General features: G+C 38.9%; 1 long non-coding RNA gene across 1 annotated transcript; it reads left to right on the top strand.

Annotated features, from left to right (window-relative positions):
* Nucleotides 1-4,415: 4,415 nt before the first annotated feature.
* On the top strand, nucleotides 4,416-13,727 carry LOC132378110 (uncharacterized). The gene is made up of 3 exons (XR_009506888.1): nucleotides 4,416-4,511; nucleotides 7,193-7,374; nucleotides 11,832-13,727. It is a non-coding gene; the product is annotated as an uncharacterized LOC132378110 (long non-coding RNA).
* The last annotated feature ends 4,603 nt before the right edge of the window (nucleotides 13,728-18,330 follow it).

Raw genomic sequence — 18,330 nt, forward strand, 5'->3', positions numbered from 1 at the left:
AAATATATTGTTAATCTGACAATTGCCGATGAGAGTTAACAATGAGTTTTTAAAAATTTAAAAGTGAAAACAAGTTGCAAAACTTTGGAACAACATAGAATTTGCAGTATACCATTGGACAAACAACAAAGCTTTTACTAGATATAAGGTGAAGAGGTCCAATGCTTATTCATCAATTACCTAGCTAGATTCGTGGTAAAATTTCCTGACAAACGCTAAATTTTTTTTGCCTACTTTGATCATTTTGGATTAATGTCTACTGTAGGTTGTCAATATCTATAATTTAATGGCCCTTCATCTTCCAGCATTTGGCAAAAGGGGAAAAATGTGCAAGAATTAATACCTGGAGCATGCAAACAGATGGTGGTTTCCACCTTCAGTGTGTGGGCTGTAATCAGCCTGAAGATTGGTGGGTTCCAAAGTACCTGGGCAATAAGTTTCTCTATAATATCATCCAGACAATGAAAGTGAAAATTGAGTTTAGACCATAATTCAAGGAAATAAATGCTGATCATTAGACAGACTTATTGTATTTCTTGGTACTAACATCAGAAATGAATTCAGAATATTTTAAAAGAGGTTTATCTCCTTGATAGTCATGTTAAAACCTAGAAAGTAGCAAGAGCATATTGAATTGTAGAAGGAAGAATACAAACACTGATTTATAAAATATATAGTACTACCAACCAAGGATGAATCCTTGAGTATTAATGTGCTATTCTTGATATTTCAGGTCTAGATTATTCAACAATATAAGCTCATTTCACCATTTTGCGAGACCAAGTTATCTATATCTTATCTCAATCCATCCCTACAGTTTATATCCCTTAATACCTAACAGCCTCGATATTGCTGTGTAACTTTTAATGGCATCACCAGAATGCCAGTATCATCCTTCTATTGCTTGTGAAAGTCACATAAATAGTGTGATTTTTAGTTAGCAGGACCCAATGATCATCACAAGATATCTTTGTGTAACAATATATTGTATTGCTTTCAGCACATTGTGTTCCCCTGATTAATGCAAGTTCTCACTGTTGCTAGCATTTAGCAGCACTCTTCCAGCTACTGGTAAGAGCTGCTGCTCAGAGTAAGGATGCTGGGATGCTGAAATGGTGAACTGCGGCGGGGGGGGGGGGGGGAGAGAAGTTAGATTTGCAGGGGTTGGCAAACATTCTAACTAGTTGCATCGCTGTCTAGTATGGAGGGGCCACCGCACAGGATCAGAAAAATGATGCAGAGGGTTGCAAACTCAGGCAGCTCCATCATAGTCACTAAGCATCAAGGATGTCTTCAAATTGCAATGTTATAAAAATGCAGTATTTATCATTAAGGGCTCCCATCACCCAGGACACGCCACCTTCTCAATACTACCATCAAAGAGGAGGTACAGGTAGCTGAAGATATACTCTCAATATTTCTCCCCTCTGCCATCAGACTTCTGAATGGACAATGAACCCATGAATACGACTTCACTATTTTTTGCTCTCTTTTTGTACAACTTATTTATTTTATATACAATATATATAATAAACACACACACACACACACACACACACACACACACACACACACACACACACACACACACACACCTCTTTAAGAATAAAAGCTAGTCAAAAAAATGAGAAAATAGCCAGGATTCATTTCATTTATTTGGGACATAATGACATAATGCCACTCAATTGGGTCAAGAAACTTTTTTAATAGTGTCACAGCTGCATGTGTTTGTGTTCAAAATGCAGTGGCAAGTAAAAAGCAGTAAGACAATCCTGAACTGCTTTGCCCACTGTGGTTTCAAGCATTCAGATGCCAGAAGCAGCCAGGAGTGTAAATGAAACAATTTCATCACCAGGTTCCAGAGGCGGGGGACGCGCAAGTGTAGAAACGCCCAGCCCTGAGACATCAGGCAAGGTCATTTGATTCCAAACAATTGGTTTATTAATCATTACAGAATATCTCACTGGTGCTTCCCGCTACCTTCCTCTTCCTTCCCCTTTTCCCATCCACAATTCTCCACCCGCCACCCCTCTTCCCACTCCTAGTCCACATAAGATACCATATCACAATCAGGTTTATCATCACTCACATATATTATGAAATTAGTTTCTTCTTTCCAGCAGCAGTATAGTGCAATACATAAAATAAAATTACTACAGTACTGTGCAAATGCCTTAAGCACCATATTGATGTATATATACGTATTTTTTTATTTGTTTATTTATACTTATATGCCTAAGGCAGGGGTAGGCAACCTTTAGCACAAATGATTTTCTAGCAAGCGTTATTCATTAATTTGAGGCAAAACATAACGAGATGTATTTAAATGGATAATTCACATATTTCAAGTTTTTTATGGCATCTATCTAGCCCACCGTCCACTCATTAATACGCGATCTGACCCACAGAGGCAAAAAGGTTGCCGACTCCTGGCCTAAGGCTTTAGCACAGTCCCTCACATAAAACGATAAATTTCACAAGATACATCAGTAATAATAAGCCTAATTCTGATTCTGACAGGAAAATGATCTCAGGGGTTCCAAGAGAACTGACTAGACTGGATAGGAGGCATGTTCTTTGTGCAAAGGTGCTACAGAGATCTTCCAGTGACATAGCTAGGTGTTACTGGCATGATGGTTGCCAAGCAGGTCACTGTAATAAGTAGAACTATATGAACATAAACACCGCTAGAAGTGAAAGACCTTCTGTGAGTTGAAGGAACATTAGATGAAGCTTCATTCCCTTGAATTTGGAGTTTGTGTGATTCACCCCTAGCCCAGCCTTGTAGAGCAATAAGCAGAAAGCTGTACAATGTAGCAGGGGTGAGTGGCGGACTATAACCTTGTCCATCGCAGGAAAAGCAGTCCAGGCAAATTTGTGAGACTGCATTTGAGGTCACAGTTTTCTGCGAGACACGTAATAGCCTTTTCAGTCTCTTCAGTATGTGCACCTGCTTCGGTTTTGAAATGACGACATTATGTGTGCATGTTTTTAGGGAGCAGTTTAATGAATGTTGCTTGTTCTATAATAAATAAGAGCAGTTTTCAGTGAAGTTGAAAATTAGGTTGGAGCTGAATTAGAATTGTAGAGCAGTACAGCAGAGAAATAGGCCCTTCAGCCCAACTTGTCCCTGCTGAGCGAGGTGCCTTTTTGAGCTGGTCTAATTTGCCTGCAGTTAGGTATACTTATGCTACTGATAATGTTATCTGGGGGGAATTTTATGAAGAAAAAAATAACACATATCAATATTCCTCTGAGAAATCAGTAACCAAATTTCCTGACAGGCATTAAGACATCCAGTTTCAACTACACAACACTTACATGGAAGTTTCAACATTTGGTTTATCCTCAGTTGCAATTTAAGGACTATTTCTTTAACTCCTGCTTGAGCTGGCTTTCATCCTCTCGTTAAAGTTTGTCTTTTCTAACTCAGGCCAACACGGTCTCTTCAGTATGTGCACATGCTTCGGTTTTGAAACGACGACATTATGTGTGCATTATTGCCTGACTGACGTTGCTGCAGTGTGCTCAGTGGCCGACACGCATTGGCACAATGTGCTCACTGAAGCCAGCAATTGAATTTCACATACAGCCAAGCACACTTTGTGATTGATTTTGCATTTCCATTCCGATCTCTGGTCAAGGCCCTCTGAAAAGCGGAGCCCCCCTTTGTGCTGCGCCACAGGATTGGTTTGAATCGCATGCACAATTCTCTAGCGTGGACTGTGAGACCATGATGATCTGAGTTATTGGCAACGCTGCCACTACTGAGCCAGAGCTCGGATGTAGTATATCGTAGGTTATCCAAGGCATTAGTAGCATTTCCCTTTTTACTGCTTATACCCGAGACATAGTTGTTCAGTATTATTTTACAATGATGCTGAAGGAAGTGCCTGAAGACTGAAAACAATGTGAAGAATGCTGAACATAAAGTTAATTACAGGTACTTGGAGGACAATGGTTTTCTAATGTAGTCTGCTTCCAAGTTACATAAAACCAAATTCATAATTCTAGACCATCCTTTCTGATAAACATTTGACAGATTATTTGCTACACAGGAGCTTCAGAAGTTAACATAATTCATCAAAATATGCATAATACCATTCAAAGAAGCTCTGAAATTGCACTTGAACTATACTTGAAAGTGTGAGTGATTTGATCACATGACACAAAATAATCCAGCAAGTGCATCCCTAACAAACAAGAGAGAGTCTGCAGATGCTGGAAATCCGAGCGACAGACACAAAATGCTGGAGAAACTCAGAAGGCCAGGCAGCATCTGTGGAAAAAAGTACAGTCGATGTTTTGGGCCAAAATCCTTCAGCATGACTGGAATAAAAAAGATAAGGAGACATCCTAAATTTCATCTTGTTCAATATAATCGTATTTTTTCTTTTATATTTTATATTTGTTACAGATGTTCTTCAAGTCAAAGGAACATCGAATTGTCAGAGCATAGAAAGACACCATTGAGATCATTGAATCTATACAAGTTCCTGATATTCTACCCCGTGAGTCACATTCCTCCTCTCCTTCCATCTAACCCAGCAAATTACTCTCTCTCAAGTGCCTATCCAAATCACTCTCCAAGATCAGGCTGATACTGTTTGCACAACTCGTATAGTTGTGAGTTAACAACTGGACTCTGAGTATAAAAAGATTTTCCACATACATCCTCCTTTTTCCCAAAATCTTACAAGTTCCATGATCCTTAACCCTAATGGGAACAGCATCCCCCCAGCTACCCTATCTAAACTCATCTTATTGACATTACTCATAATGCCCTGGCTGGAGACAAATACAAATTTGCTGATGATACCGAGCTAATGATACTGAGTGTAGCCAATGATAAAAGTAAGAAAGTAAACGACATAAAGGACAACCTGACAAATAAAAAAATGAAATATTAACCTTAATGTGCTTATAAACAAGGGGTAACAAATATTGGAAACAGTAAGATGTGCCTGATGAAAGAATGCATTATGGCAGAAGCTGAAGAAAGAAAGGTAATTAAATTTTGGGATTAATTTTATGGGCTTTTAATTGTATCTGTCACTCTGCATTGAAATATTTGGCTGGTGTTTGTGCGCTCATCATAGTCTAATAAAACCCAATTAAATTAATTCACATAGTGGTGAATGAAGCTGGAGAATGCGTATAACTGCCTTAATAATCAAAGCCTGCATTTTCAAGTTCCATTGAAGACGTCTGCTACCTCCCTCCAGAAACTCCTTTAGCACCCATTTCTGTGGGTCCTGGCATCAGTGTCCAACAATAAAGGCCGTTGTTTCCAATAGTAACACTTGCATCCTCTCTTGCTTGCTTGGCAGCTATGCAGCCCACCACCAATGGCATATCTTCACCTGGCTTTCCTGAAAGTTGCTAAAATAACTATAATGATAGGAAATAAGGCATCTATCTGTGAAATATTGATATTGCAGACATACTGACAACTGCTCTAGTTGAGTGAAGCCTGTTCATAAACAGAAGTCAAGACTTGCTTCAGTCTTCTCTCAGGCAGAAGTTAGCACAAGATATTTAAAGTAAGCATTGTATCTCAGATGATGTTACTGTCCATATCCAGTGGCTTCTGTGTCCTGCCAAATCACATATAAAATGCTAGTGTCGACTTCAGCCCACAGACAAACGCTCCATTTTAAATATAGGTTTTCATGGTGAACATTTTGGGAACTCCTGATGTAGATGTGTCTTCCGAACATTGCACAGCAATAAACTCCCAACAAGAACATTAGCAGCAAATATCTGGTTCACTCTCTCAAATCATGAAGCACCTCCTCACTAAATTCCAAACTTAAATGAAGACTCAAATCCTTGAGTTTGAACCAATTTACAGACTTAGAGGGAGAATACAAGCTGAAAATAAGATGTTTTAAGTTAGTACAATGATTTTTGCTGTTAATGCATTGGTGCTGCACAAGATAGCCCTACATTGCCTTGGACATGATGCATTCATTAAAATACATCAAAGAATTTCAAATTTCTACTATACATGGTTATAAATTGCATAAGACTAACACTTTAAATGGATATCTACTAAAAAAGCCTTCTTCTAAGATAATTTTATTTATTTACAATCTATAGAATTATCTGTTTTTTAAAGAATAAATGAAAATTAAGTAGAAAAAAGTACATTTCAGACTTTGCTCAATCCAAAAAAACCTGAAGATTGATTCTCCTGTGAGTCAACAAAAAGATCTGAAATCCCAACTAGCATAATCAGTAATGAAAGCATATTACATATTTTAACTATTGAATATTTTAACTATTGTATTGTGCTACCACTTGATACATGCTTTTTCAACAAGAACACACCTTGACTCCTTCTTCAAGAATTCATACTTTGACAGTTCAAGTATTTTTAGCTTACAAGACCAGTCATGCTAACACAGTGAGTACTGGCCACACACCTTTGTTGTAAAATTCTCCACCTGTGTGTCTTAAGCTTTTTTTAAACTGATTAAGGCATTTTGGGCTACCTTTGAAAACAAAACAAAAAGAGCAAAATAATATGGACAATTTCTTACACTGCAAATCATTTTATATGTTTTTGAAATGCAAATAAGTTAGAATTTCATTCTTTCTGGAAATTGACATGCATTCATTTTTTTTTTAAAATGAAGCATTGTGAAAGTGAAAATTCCTTTTCACAATTAACTTTGCATATGAAATTTTACAATTTTAGAATCAATTACGAGGGAATAATTATTCATCATCACTCATTATTAGTTTTATATATAAATCAAAGAACTTCAGCTTCATAATTTCAGTATTGGTCTAATTTTGAGGAATGTGCACTACCCATTAATTCTCTGAAGCTATCACATCCAGACATAAATCTAACCTTAAAATATATTTGGCTCTGTAATATCATTTATCATATCATCAAGGCCCTTTGTTAATGGCAATAAAAACTGTGCTATCCCATTATTAATAATATTTTTAAACTAAAAATTGATTTTGCTCAAATGAGTTATTTCTATTACACAAATTTACATGAAATACAAGAAGGGCTTTTTTTTAAAAATAAGGAACTGGTGTTTAGTTCACTGTTTTTTTTCCCCAGAAGCACCTTTTTGGATTGAGCCTTTAGAACAACGATCTGTCACGCACATCCCTAATGCTTCTTGGCTTTGATTTTGGTCTCCAGTATCTCATCTCTGTTTAATTCCAGAAAGGATGCAGAAAGACAGAGCATATGCTGGAGTGATGTGTAAGGGACCAGATACTGGCAGCAGAGGTGTAAAAGGGAAAGGAAGGCCATGCTCTCACACACCCTCACACCGACACTGAGGGAGGCCTATGACTGACATCACTGTTCAGGACTCACCCGTTGTATATGGAGGTAGCTGACAGGTAAGTAACAAAGTTAGGTACTTTCTACCTTTTTAAAATGACTTTTCTTTGCAAAATTAAAGAGGAAGGTAGGGACTTTAGATGTTAGTATCAAGTTTTTGGATTGGTATAAAGTTCCAAACATATACAGTGTGTGCCTTTGATCACATACATCTGCAATACAGCTCTCTCAGCCATTCCTGACCAACCACCTCACTTCAGACCCTTGTCCTCATCAATTTCAACCTCCAAAATTGACGCACTCCTGCACTTAAGAACCGTTGTCTCCTTAAATGCAATTAAACAAACCATGATTTGTCATTAACTTTTTGTTGTCTCACAGGAGAGTCAATCCTCGGTAATAAATAAATTAGCAATCCTTTATAATTGGAATGTCTAAAAATAGATTCCTCATCTGAATGAAGAACCTATCTGTAGCTATTTTGATTATAAAGTATCAGTTTATAATTTGAATAGTTAAAGATAGATTCCACATTCAGATTCTTCATAGCTATTCTGTAGCCATTCAGATTATAAACCAGTGATTAATTCTTCAAGAGCCATTAGTATGCAAATATTCACCAAACTTCACCAACTGTTGCTTTCCCAAACATGTACTTACTTTAGAAATTACCTAGGGTTACCCATAGCTCTCTATTTTTCTAAGCTCCATGTACCTATCCAAAAGTCTCTTAAAAGACCCTATCGTTTCTGCCTCAAACACCATTGCTGGCAACCCATTCCATGCACTCACCACTCTCTGTGTAAAAAAACTTACCCCTGACATTTTCTCTGTACCTACTTCCAAGCACCTTAAAAATATGCCCTCTCATGCTAGCCATTTCAGTCCTGGGAAAAAGCCTCTGGCTATCCTCATGATCAATATCTCACATTATCTTGTACACATCTATCAGGTCACTTCTCATTCTCTGTCACTCTGAGGAGAAAAGGCCGAGTTCACTCAACCTATTCTCATAAGGCATGGTCCCCAATCCAGGCAACATCCTTGTGAATCTCCTTTGCACCCTTCCTATGGTTTACACATCCTTCCTGTAGTGAGGCGACCAGAATTGAGCACAGTACTCCAAGTGGGGTCTGACCAGGGTCCTATATAGCTGCAACATTACCTCTCATCTCTTAAACTCAATCCCATGATTGATGAAGGCCAATGCACCGTATGTCTTCTTAACCATAGAGTCAACCTGCACATCAGTTTTGAGTGTCCTATGGACTTGGACCCTAAGATCCCTCTGATCCTCCACACTGTCAAAAGTCTGACCATTAATGCTATGTTCTGCCATCATATTTGACCTACAAAAATGAACCACCTCACACTTATCTGAGTTGAACTCCACCTGCCACTTCTGAGCCCAGTTTTGCATCCTATGTCCCACTGTAACCTCTGACAGCCCTCCACACTGTCCACAATACCCCCAACCTTTGTGTCATCAGCAAACTTACTAACCCATCCTTTCACCTCCTCATCCGGGTCATTTATAAAAATCACAAAGAGTAAGGGTCCCAGAACAGATCCCTGAGGCACACCACTGGTCACCGACCTCCATGCAGAATATGACCCGTCTACAACCACTCTTGGCCTTCTGTGGGCAAGCCAATTCTGGATCCGCAAAGCAATGTCCCCTTGAATCTCATGCCTCCTTACTTTCTCAATAAGCTGTGCATGGGGTACTTTCTCAAATGCCTTGCTGAAATCCATATACACTACATCTACAGCTCTACCTTCCTCAATGTGTTTGGTCACATCCTCAAAAAATCCAATCAGGCTCGTAAGGCACGACCTGCCTTTGACAAAGCCATGCTAACTATTCCCAATCATATTATGCCTCTCCAAATGTTCATAAATCCTGCCTCTCAGGATCTTCTTCTTTAACTTACCAATCACTGATGTAAGACTCACTGGTCTATAATTTCCTGGGCTATCCCTACTCCCCTTCTTTAACAAGGGACAACATCCGCAACCCTCCAATCCTCTGGAACTTCTCCTGTCCTCATTGATGATGCAAAGATCATTCCCAGAGGGTCAGCAATCTCCTCCATTGCTTCCCACAGTAGCCTGGGGTACATCTCATCCGGTCACGGAGACTTATCCAACTTGATGTTTTCCAAAAGCTCCAGCACATCCTCTTCCTTAATATCTACATGCTCAAGCTTTTCAGTCCGCTGCAAGTCGTCTCTACAAGCGCCTAGATCCTTTTCTGTAGTGAATACTGAAGCAAAGTATTCATTAAGTACCTCTGCCATCTCCTCCGGCTCCATATACACTTGTCCACTGCCACATTTAATTGGTCCTATTCTCTCATGTCTTATCCTCTTGCTCTTCACCTACTTGTAGAATGCCTTGGGGTTTTCCTTAATCTTGTCTGGCAAGGCCTTCTCATGACCCCTTCCAGCTCTCCTAATTTCATTCCTAAGCTCCTTCCAGCTAGCCTTATAATCTTCTAGATCTCTATCATTACCTAGTTTTTTGAACATTTCATAAGCTCCTCTTTTCTTCTTGACTAGATTTACAACAGCCTTTGTACACCACGGTTCCTGTACCCTACCATCCTTTCCCTGTCTCATTAGAATGTATCTATGCAGAACCCCACACAAACATCCCCTGAACATTTGCCACATTTCTTCCGCACGTTTCCCTGAGAACATCTGTTCCCAATTTATGCTTTCAAGTTCCTGCCTGATAGCCTCATATTTCCCCTTACTCCAATTAAACGTTTCCCTGACTTGTCTGTTCCTATCCGTCTCCAATGCTATGCTATGTTGTAAATCTTCTCTACACCTTTTCTATAGTTTCCAATCCATTGAGAGAAGTTTAATGTTCAACGCCATGATAGAAACCAAAGATCTGTGAGCCATTCCTCATCTGAGAATCAGAGGTGGTAAGGGTTAGCAACTTTTAAACTCCTTGGTGTTGTTATTTCAGAGGACCTGCCCTAAGCCCAGCACGTGATTACAATTACAAAGAAAGAATAGCTTCCTTAGGAGTTCATGAAGATTCAACATGGCATCTAAAACTTGAGAAACTTCTGTAATTGTGTAGTGGAGAGTATAGTGACTGGCTACATTACAGCCTGGTATGGAAACATCTATTGAACAGAAAATCATACAAAAGGCAGTGGTTACAGCCCAGTCCATCATGGTTAAAGCCTCCCCACCATTGTTGGAGGAAAGTAGCATTCATCACCATGGAACCCCACTACCCAGGTCATTCTCTCTTTTTACTACGCCATTAGACTCACACCACCATGTTCAGGAACAATTATTACCACCCAACCATCAGGCTCTTGAACCAAAAAGGATAACTTGCCCCATCAAAGGATAAAGTTCACGCCCCATCATTGAACTGTTTCCACAACCAATGGACTCACATTCAAGTACTCATGTTCTCGATAGTTGTTGTTTATTTATTTATGATTATTATTATTGTTTCTTTCTTTTTGCATTTACACAGTTTGTTGTCTTTTGCACATTCTTGCCATTCTTGGTGCATTGATTCTGTTATGGTTATTATTCTATGGATTAATTGAGTATGCCCATAAGAAAATGAATCTCCAAGTTGTATACAGTGACATATATGTACTCTGACAATAAATTTACTTTGAACTTTGAACAGATTTGAAAATTGTAATTAACTCCCAATTTAAACTCAAATTTGATTCTTCTGCCTATTATATTTTGCTACTTTCTGTACAATTATAAATAACGGTTTAAATTTTACAGCAAATGTAAAACAGAACATCCCACTTTATTTTACATAGTTCTACCTGACTGAAGATATTGCCATTACACAGTGTATTAATAGATAGCGAAACACACAACACACTGGAGGAACTCAACAGGTCAGGCAGCATCTATGGAAATGAACAAGCAGTCAACGTTTAGGGCCAAAACCCTTCTTTAGGGTTTCGGCCTGAAATGTCGACTGTTTATTCACTTCCATGGATGCTGCCTAACCTGTTGATTTCCTGCAGTATTTTGTGCCTTTTGCTTTGGATTTCCAGCATCTGAAGAATTTCTTGTGTGTATTAATACACACTTGCTGCAAGTCCCTTCTCAGTCTTCCACAAAGGCAGACAGTCCACAGTCTTGTAGCTGTTGCAACACAAAATATTAATCAAATGAAGAGCCAAAGTTGCAACAATGTTTGTTAGATTATTGATTTTAGTATTAAACAAAGCAATAATGTTAATGGTGAAAGGTGAAATGTTTAAAGGGAACTTCTTCACGGGGGGGGAGAGTGTGGAATGAGCGGCAAGCTGAAGTGGTGGATGTGGGTTCAATTTCAACACTTAAGAGAAGTTTGGATAATTATATGGACGTGAGGGGTATGGAGGCTTATGGTCCAACTGCAGGTTGATCAACTAGACAGCATAATGGTTCAGCACAGACTAGATGGGCTGAAGGGTTCCTATGCTCTCTAACTCTATGACTCCATGATTCTATTGATTTTCCACCCACAGGTAACTCTACTCAATAGGCAAACTACTTGAAATAAATGCAGTTAAGCTTCCTAGGTAATGTAAATATCAGGAAGTTTCCAAATTCAGGCTACCCTCAAGGCACAAAGGAAGGGCCTCTGCGAAGCACTGAGAAGAAGGGGCAGAAAAGCTCAGTTGAGCCACTTTCACTGAGAGATGATGTTGAGCAGTTTGTGTACACGGTCTCGAAATCAGTGACATTTCCTCCTCACTGACAATCAAGACTGATGCACCTCAAGGATGCATTCTCTACTCCCTCTACAGCTCGAATGTGATCTATAAATTTGCCGATGACCCAGCTATTGTTGGCAGAATATCAGATGGTGCGAGGAAGCTTTCAGGAGTGAGGTAGATCAGCTGGCTGAGAGGTATCGCAACAGCAACCTTGCACTCAGCATCAGTAAGACCAAGGAATAGATTGTGGACTTCAGGAAGGGGAAGTTGTAGGACCACACACCAATCTTCATCGAAGGATCAACAGTGGAAAGTGTGAGCTGGCTGTCAACATCTCTGTAGGTCTATCCTGAGCCCAACTTATTGATACAATTACAAAGAAGGCAGGACAGCAACTGTATATTTCATTAGGAGTTTGACGGGTCTTGGTATGTCACAAAAGTCTCTCACAAGTTTCTACAGACGTATCATGGAGAGCATTCTAACTGGTTGCATCATTGTTTGGTATGGAGGGGCCACAGCAGATGACTGCAAAGAGCTGCTGGAAGTTATGAACTCAGCCAGATCCATCATGGACACTAGCCTTCCCAGCATCAACATCTTCAAAAGGTAATGCTTCAAAAAAATGGTATCCATTATTAAGGACTCACATCACCCAGGACATGCCCTCTTCTCATTGCTACCATCAAGGAGGAGGTACAGGAGCCTGAAAACACAAACTCTATGTTCTAATGGCAGCTTCTTCCTCTCAGCTATCAGATTTCAGAATGGACAATGAACCCATGAACACCACCTCAGTATTTTTATTCTTTTTCTGCTCTTTTTTAGCATGAATTACATCATTTATTTTTTAATGTACAGTGGATTCTGGTTAATTGGACCATCGGTTAAATGGGATAGGAGTTTGTTTGGAACAACTTTTAAAGAACAAAAACTAAATCAAGTAATCAGCCAGATTCCCTTCATTTATTTGAGATGCTATGCCACTTAACTGGGGCAGGAGACAGGTTCCGACTAGCGTCAGTCGTGTGTACTTGTGTGGCCTTGAGCCACCACACCATGCTAATAGCATCATTTGTGTGTGTTTGTGTTCAAAAAGTAGCGATTTTTGTCACTGACAATTGGAGTGAAATAAGCAGTAAGACAATTCAGAACTGTTCTGCCCAGAAGTGAAAACAAAACAATTTCACTACTTTAACAAGTTATATGAATTGCAAAGGTATTAACAATCATCTTTAGTGTTATAGTGAAAATGGAGATTTGGAGGATGAATTATCTAAAGATTATATGAAGGCAGTCCATTATCTGCACTAGGTGTCTGCAATGATTTTGTTCATTTACAGTCATTCAAAAGAACAGCAGATGAATTTCATCATCAATAATTATTATGAATTAATACAGTTTTATGGTACTGTAGAGGTATTGGTAGTTCTAATTTGTTCTGTATTTCATTTAAATACATCAATTGTTACTCAGTTAACCAGTAGTTTGTCTTTTTGATATCCTTTTACCTATTTCAATGAAACTTCGGCTAATCGAAGCAGCCACTTATTTAGGCCAAAATGTACCTGTCCTGATGTGTCCCAATTAACTGGAATTCACTGTATTTCTTATTCCAATTTGTAGTTGTTTTATTATTATTATTATGTATGGCATTGTACTGCTGCTGCAAAACAACAAATTTCACGACACATGCCAGTGATATTAAACCTGACCCTGATGTTTGCATTTCTAGATTTGTTTAAATCTTTCTATTTGAACAATTACAATCTTTTTCCACTCCTTCGTGGCACTTGGGTGAGATGTAAAACCTTAGACTATGAATAACGACTTTGTTTACTCTAAAACTTTTCCTTTATGAAAGATGAGAAATTGGATGCTTAAGATGATTATTATTTCAAGACAATGGCAAAGATATGATTAATCTACTTGTAGTTAAATATTGTGACAGATATAACCATGTGTAGACAGAGATTCATTTGCTGGGCTGCTATTTTATGAGTTCAGGTAGTGAAATATGCAATTGCTATGTAACGTGCACTGATTTAGATGCGAGATTACACTAATGCCAATGTTAGAATGTACAGAAATTTGAAACTAAGTAAACAGCTCTCATTATGATGCTGCTCTTGAATGCTGAACTCCAGCAAATGACAGACATGTAGTTTCAGCCTACATTGTTTTCCAATGATATTTACGATATATTTGCCAAAGACAAGACTTGGCAAAAAAAAAACAGTATTAGGAAATGGCTTGGAATTAGGAAATGCTTTTTTTTAAATTTAAAGAGCTGTGTCTCTTTACTGTGCTATCCTGCCTTGACAGAGGGAGGAGGACAATAAGGAAGCATACCAGAGGGATTCCCCCATAATTATATTTACAGTACACTCTTTGCATTAAATGCATATGCCTTATATAGCCATTTTATAGCTTAAGCTAAATAATGAAACCAAGCCCTCCATAAAAGTAAACATCCATCTTATTTCTATTTTTTTTCATATGGCCATTCAACCTATTGAATATTTGTCAGCTCTCAGGGCACCCGTCCACAGCCTATCCATCTTCAAACACCTCCTGCTCTACCATTAAGGTCAATGTTGGGCTTGAGAGCCAGTCTCTGCACTGTACACCTCAATGACACTTGTTGTGATGTGAACAAAGTCACTGGAGAAACGCAGCTGGTAGATACAAAAGTAGCCTTTTATTCAACAAAATGAGACACTGGAGGAATAGGCTGGTTCAACCCAATATCACATGACATTTTTGTATGCTAAAGATCAAAGGACAATTCTATATTTACAATATATCTACAATGCTTCCTCTGAATTACATGTAATTTTTGCACCTCATTCTTCGCATCCATACTCCAGACACCCAAAATGAATGTTAATCAGCATTGTCTGCTTTTTCACTTAACTGCTGTCCACAGTTCTAGGAACCTATTGTCCAAGACTGCATTTTAAATTTAATCTACAATCCATATTCAGGTTTAAAGATTGGTTGCTGAAGTTAATATTTTGCTGTATAACCTAATTCCAGAATATGCCCTAAAAGCAAACATACTCAAAAAGATAATTTAAAGGACCAAACTCACAAGACTTCTATGGGATCTTGGAGCAAAACACAGCACCTGAAGAAATCCATGAACAGGGAGAATGTGCAAATTCCTCATGTAAGGTCAGGATCAAACCCAGGTTTATTAGATTTGAACAACTGTAGCTGAAATTTTGACTCCACTTTATCACAGTTACAGTATAATAACACCATGTTTTGTTGTTTAATTTGTCAGTTATTTGACATGGTAGAAATCTTTGCATTGAGTTGCTGCTAATTTCACACACACTGAGTATATATTTGGATGAAAGCTCCAGTGGGGAAACATCAGATTCAGAGTGGCTGAAGTCTTTTGAAGCCTCGATTTAGGAATTACAAAGCAAATGGAATGGTGCTACAGGTGTTCAACATACTGGCAGATAGCCTGGAAAGCATCATTATAAATGCTAATATTTGTGTTTATACTCTTTGCATTTCAGAAGGAAACTCCTTACTATTTCTAGAATGTCACTATGATTTTATAAATATAAAATCTGTGAATGTGAAATTTACAGCAACTTAATGTGAAGATAACAGTTTACTCCATTGTCCTTTCTAATGCAATGGATTCATACAAATATCTAAATAGAAAAATTAGAAAAGCATGATAATCTAATGAACATCATTATCAATATGTGCACTGCTGTATGATGAAGGTGATCATGGTGACCCTGATTGTTCTTGGCAAAGTGGTTTGCCATGATCTTCCTCTGGGCAGTGTCTTTACAAGATGAATGACCCCAGCCATTATTAATAATGTTTTCTGCTTGGCATCAGTACTTGCATAACATGGACAAATAATATGCACCAGCTGCTCATGCAACCATCCACCATCTGCTCCCACGTCTTCACATGCTACACCTTGCCCAAAGTGAAGGGAAGGAGCACCTTCCACCTCCTTTGATAGAGACATATCTCCATCCTGCCATCTCAATTGACAAAGGGTCTCGGCCCGAAACGTTGACTGCTCATTTCAACGGATGCTGCCCGACCTGCTGAGTTCATCCAGCTTGTTTGTACGTCTTGATTGACTTATATACTCTTTAAATTGTATTACTAATTTAATTATTGGAATACTCCTAAGCAATAGATGGGAAGTATGGATGGCATGAGAAAACCAGGAAGAGTATCTGAGAAACATTAATGGTGGGCAGAAAGTATAGCTGCTGATTCACTGCTCCAGTGACCCTAGTTTGAACTCGACCTCCACTGCTGACATTGCACCTTCTCCTTACAACAGAGGAAGCCATACACATTTTCCCTAATTGCTCCAGATTCCATCCACATCCGTAAGACATGCAGATTGGTATATTCTCCCAGCTGCAGCAACTGTCTCCTACAATAGGGTGAACGGTGGAATCATGGGTGACTTGATGGAGAGTAGGTTACATGGAAAATTAATTGGGGAAATGGGATTTCTCTGCAAGCCAGTAGGAGTTTGATGGGCTGAATGGCTTCCTATGTCGTAAGGAAACATGGATCATTATGGGAAATGTCTGGTTCTCAATGTGATTTGATTTTAAAAGTGTAGATCATAACACCGTATGGCATAGGGGCAGAATTAGATCATTTGGCCCATCATGTCTGCTCTGTTACATGATCATGGTTGATTTATTTTCCCTCCCAACCCCATTATTAATCAAAAACCTATCAACAGTTGCTATAAATATACCCAATGACTTAGCCTCCATAGCCATCTGTGGCAATGAATTCCACAGATTAATACTCTCTGGCTCAAGTAATTCCTCCAAATCTCTGCTCTAGAGGTACATCATTGTATTTTGAGACTGCACCCTCTGGTCTTATTGGAACCATCCTCTCCACATCCACTCTATCTCGGTCTTTCAATATTTGATAGATTTCAATGAAATCCCACCTCATTCTTCTAAACTCCAGCAAGCACAGGCCCAGAGCCATCAAATACTCTTTGTATTAATACCTGAGATCATTGTCATAATTCCTTTATATTTCTTCCTTGTTTACAGTATTATACTTGAGCTAGAGATGAGTCCATCATTCTGCTCTGTAAATGAACTTGAGACTTCTTAGTGCTTGAAGTGCCTAACTTAATTTCGCAGGTTCATGCAACACACACAAAATGCTGGTGGAACGCAGCAGGCCAGGCAGCATCTATAGGGAGAAGCGCTGTCAATGTTTCCAGCCAAGACCCTTCGTCAGGACTAACTGAAAGGAAAGATAGTAAGAGATTTGAAAGTAGGAGGGGGAGGGGAAAATGCGAAATGATAGAAGACCGGAGGGGGTGGGGTGAAGCTGAGAGCCAGACAGGTGATTGGCAAAAGGGATACAGAGCTGGAGAAGGGAAAGGATCATGGGATGGGAGGCCCAGGGAGAAAGAAAGGGGGAGGGGAGCACCAGAGGGAGATGGAGAACAGGCAGAGTGATGGGCAGAGAGAGAAAGAAAAAAAGGGGAGGGGTAAAAAAACTAAATATACCCGAAATGTCGACAGCGCTTCTCCCTATAGATGCTGCCTGGCCTGCTGCGTTCCACCAGCATTTTGTGTGTGTTGATGCATTTCCAGCATCTGCAGATTTCCTCGTGTTTGCCTTTTAAATTCGCAGGTTCACAACAGGCTTTCACTACATTAGTGAATAATATTGATCCTTGGAATGAAATAAGTCCTTATATTCATGTTCCTTATCAAAGTATTCATATCTTACAACCTTTGTGATTCATGCTTGTAGCAGCTACTCAAAGAACAAACCAAAACCACTGAGAGACTGAGTGAGAGAATTAACACTGTGTGACACGCTTCCAAATCACTCAGTTTCAAGCTGAAAAAGGTAAGTTCAATCCTATATTATGAAACCAGCAAGCGATCAAAATTGGCGATATTAGTAAAACTAGCGGTATTAGACATAACAGGATTAGCGGTTTTCAAAAAATATCAATGTCCCAGCTCACCCTCTCTCTAATTAAATTAAACTAATGGCACAAAGGGTGAATATGTGACTAAATTCATTTAATTCTACCATGCCAAAGCCCATGTGACTAATTACCATAACCCATAATAAGAACACTCAACACAAAATACAACACAGACAGACAGAAAATGGATACATGGCCTCTATGATGCTTTTGAAAATGAATTCATGAGCTGCTTTAATTAATTATGGATTTGGCTTTCCCATCTAGTTTCAAATACAGCAGTTAGTTTAAAAAAAGTTGGGTAATATTACAGTTCAAGCCCCCAAA

Source organism: Hypanus sabinus, chromosome 19 (assembly GCF_030144855.1).
Source record: "Hypanus sabinus isolate sHypSab1 chromosome 19, sHypSab1.hap1, whole genome shotgun sequence".
NCBI classification, from domain to species: Eukaryota; Metazoa; Chordata; class Chondrichthyes; order Myliobatiformes; family Dasyatidae; genus Hypanus; species Hypanus sabinus.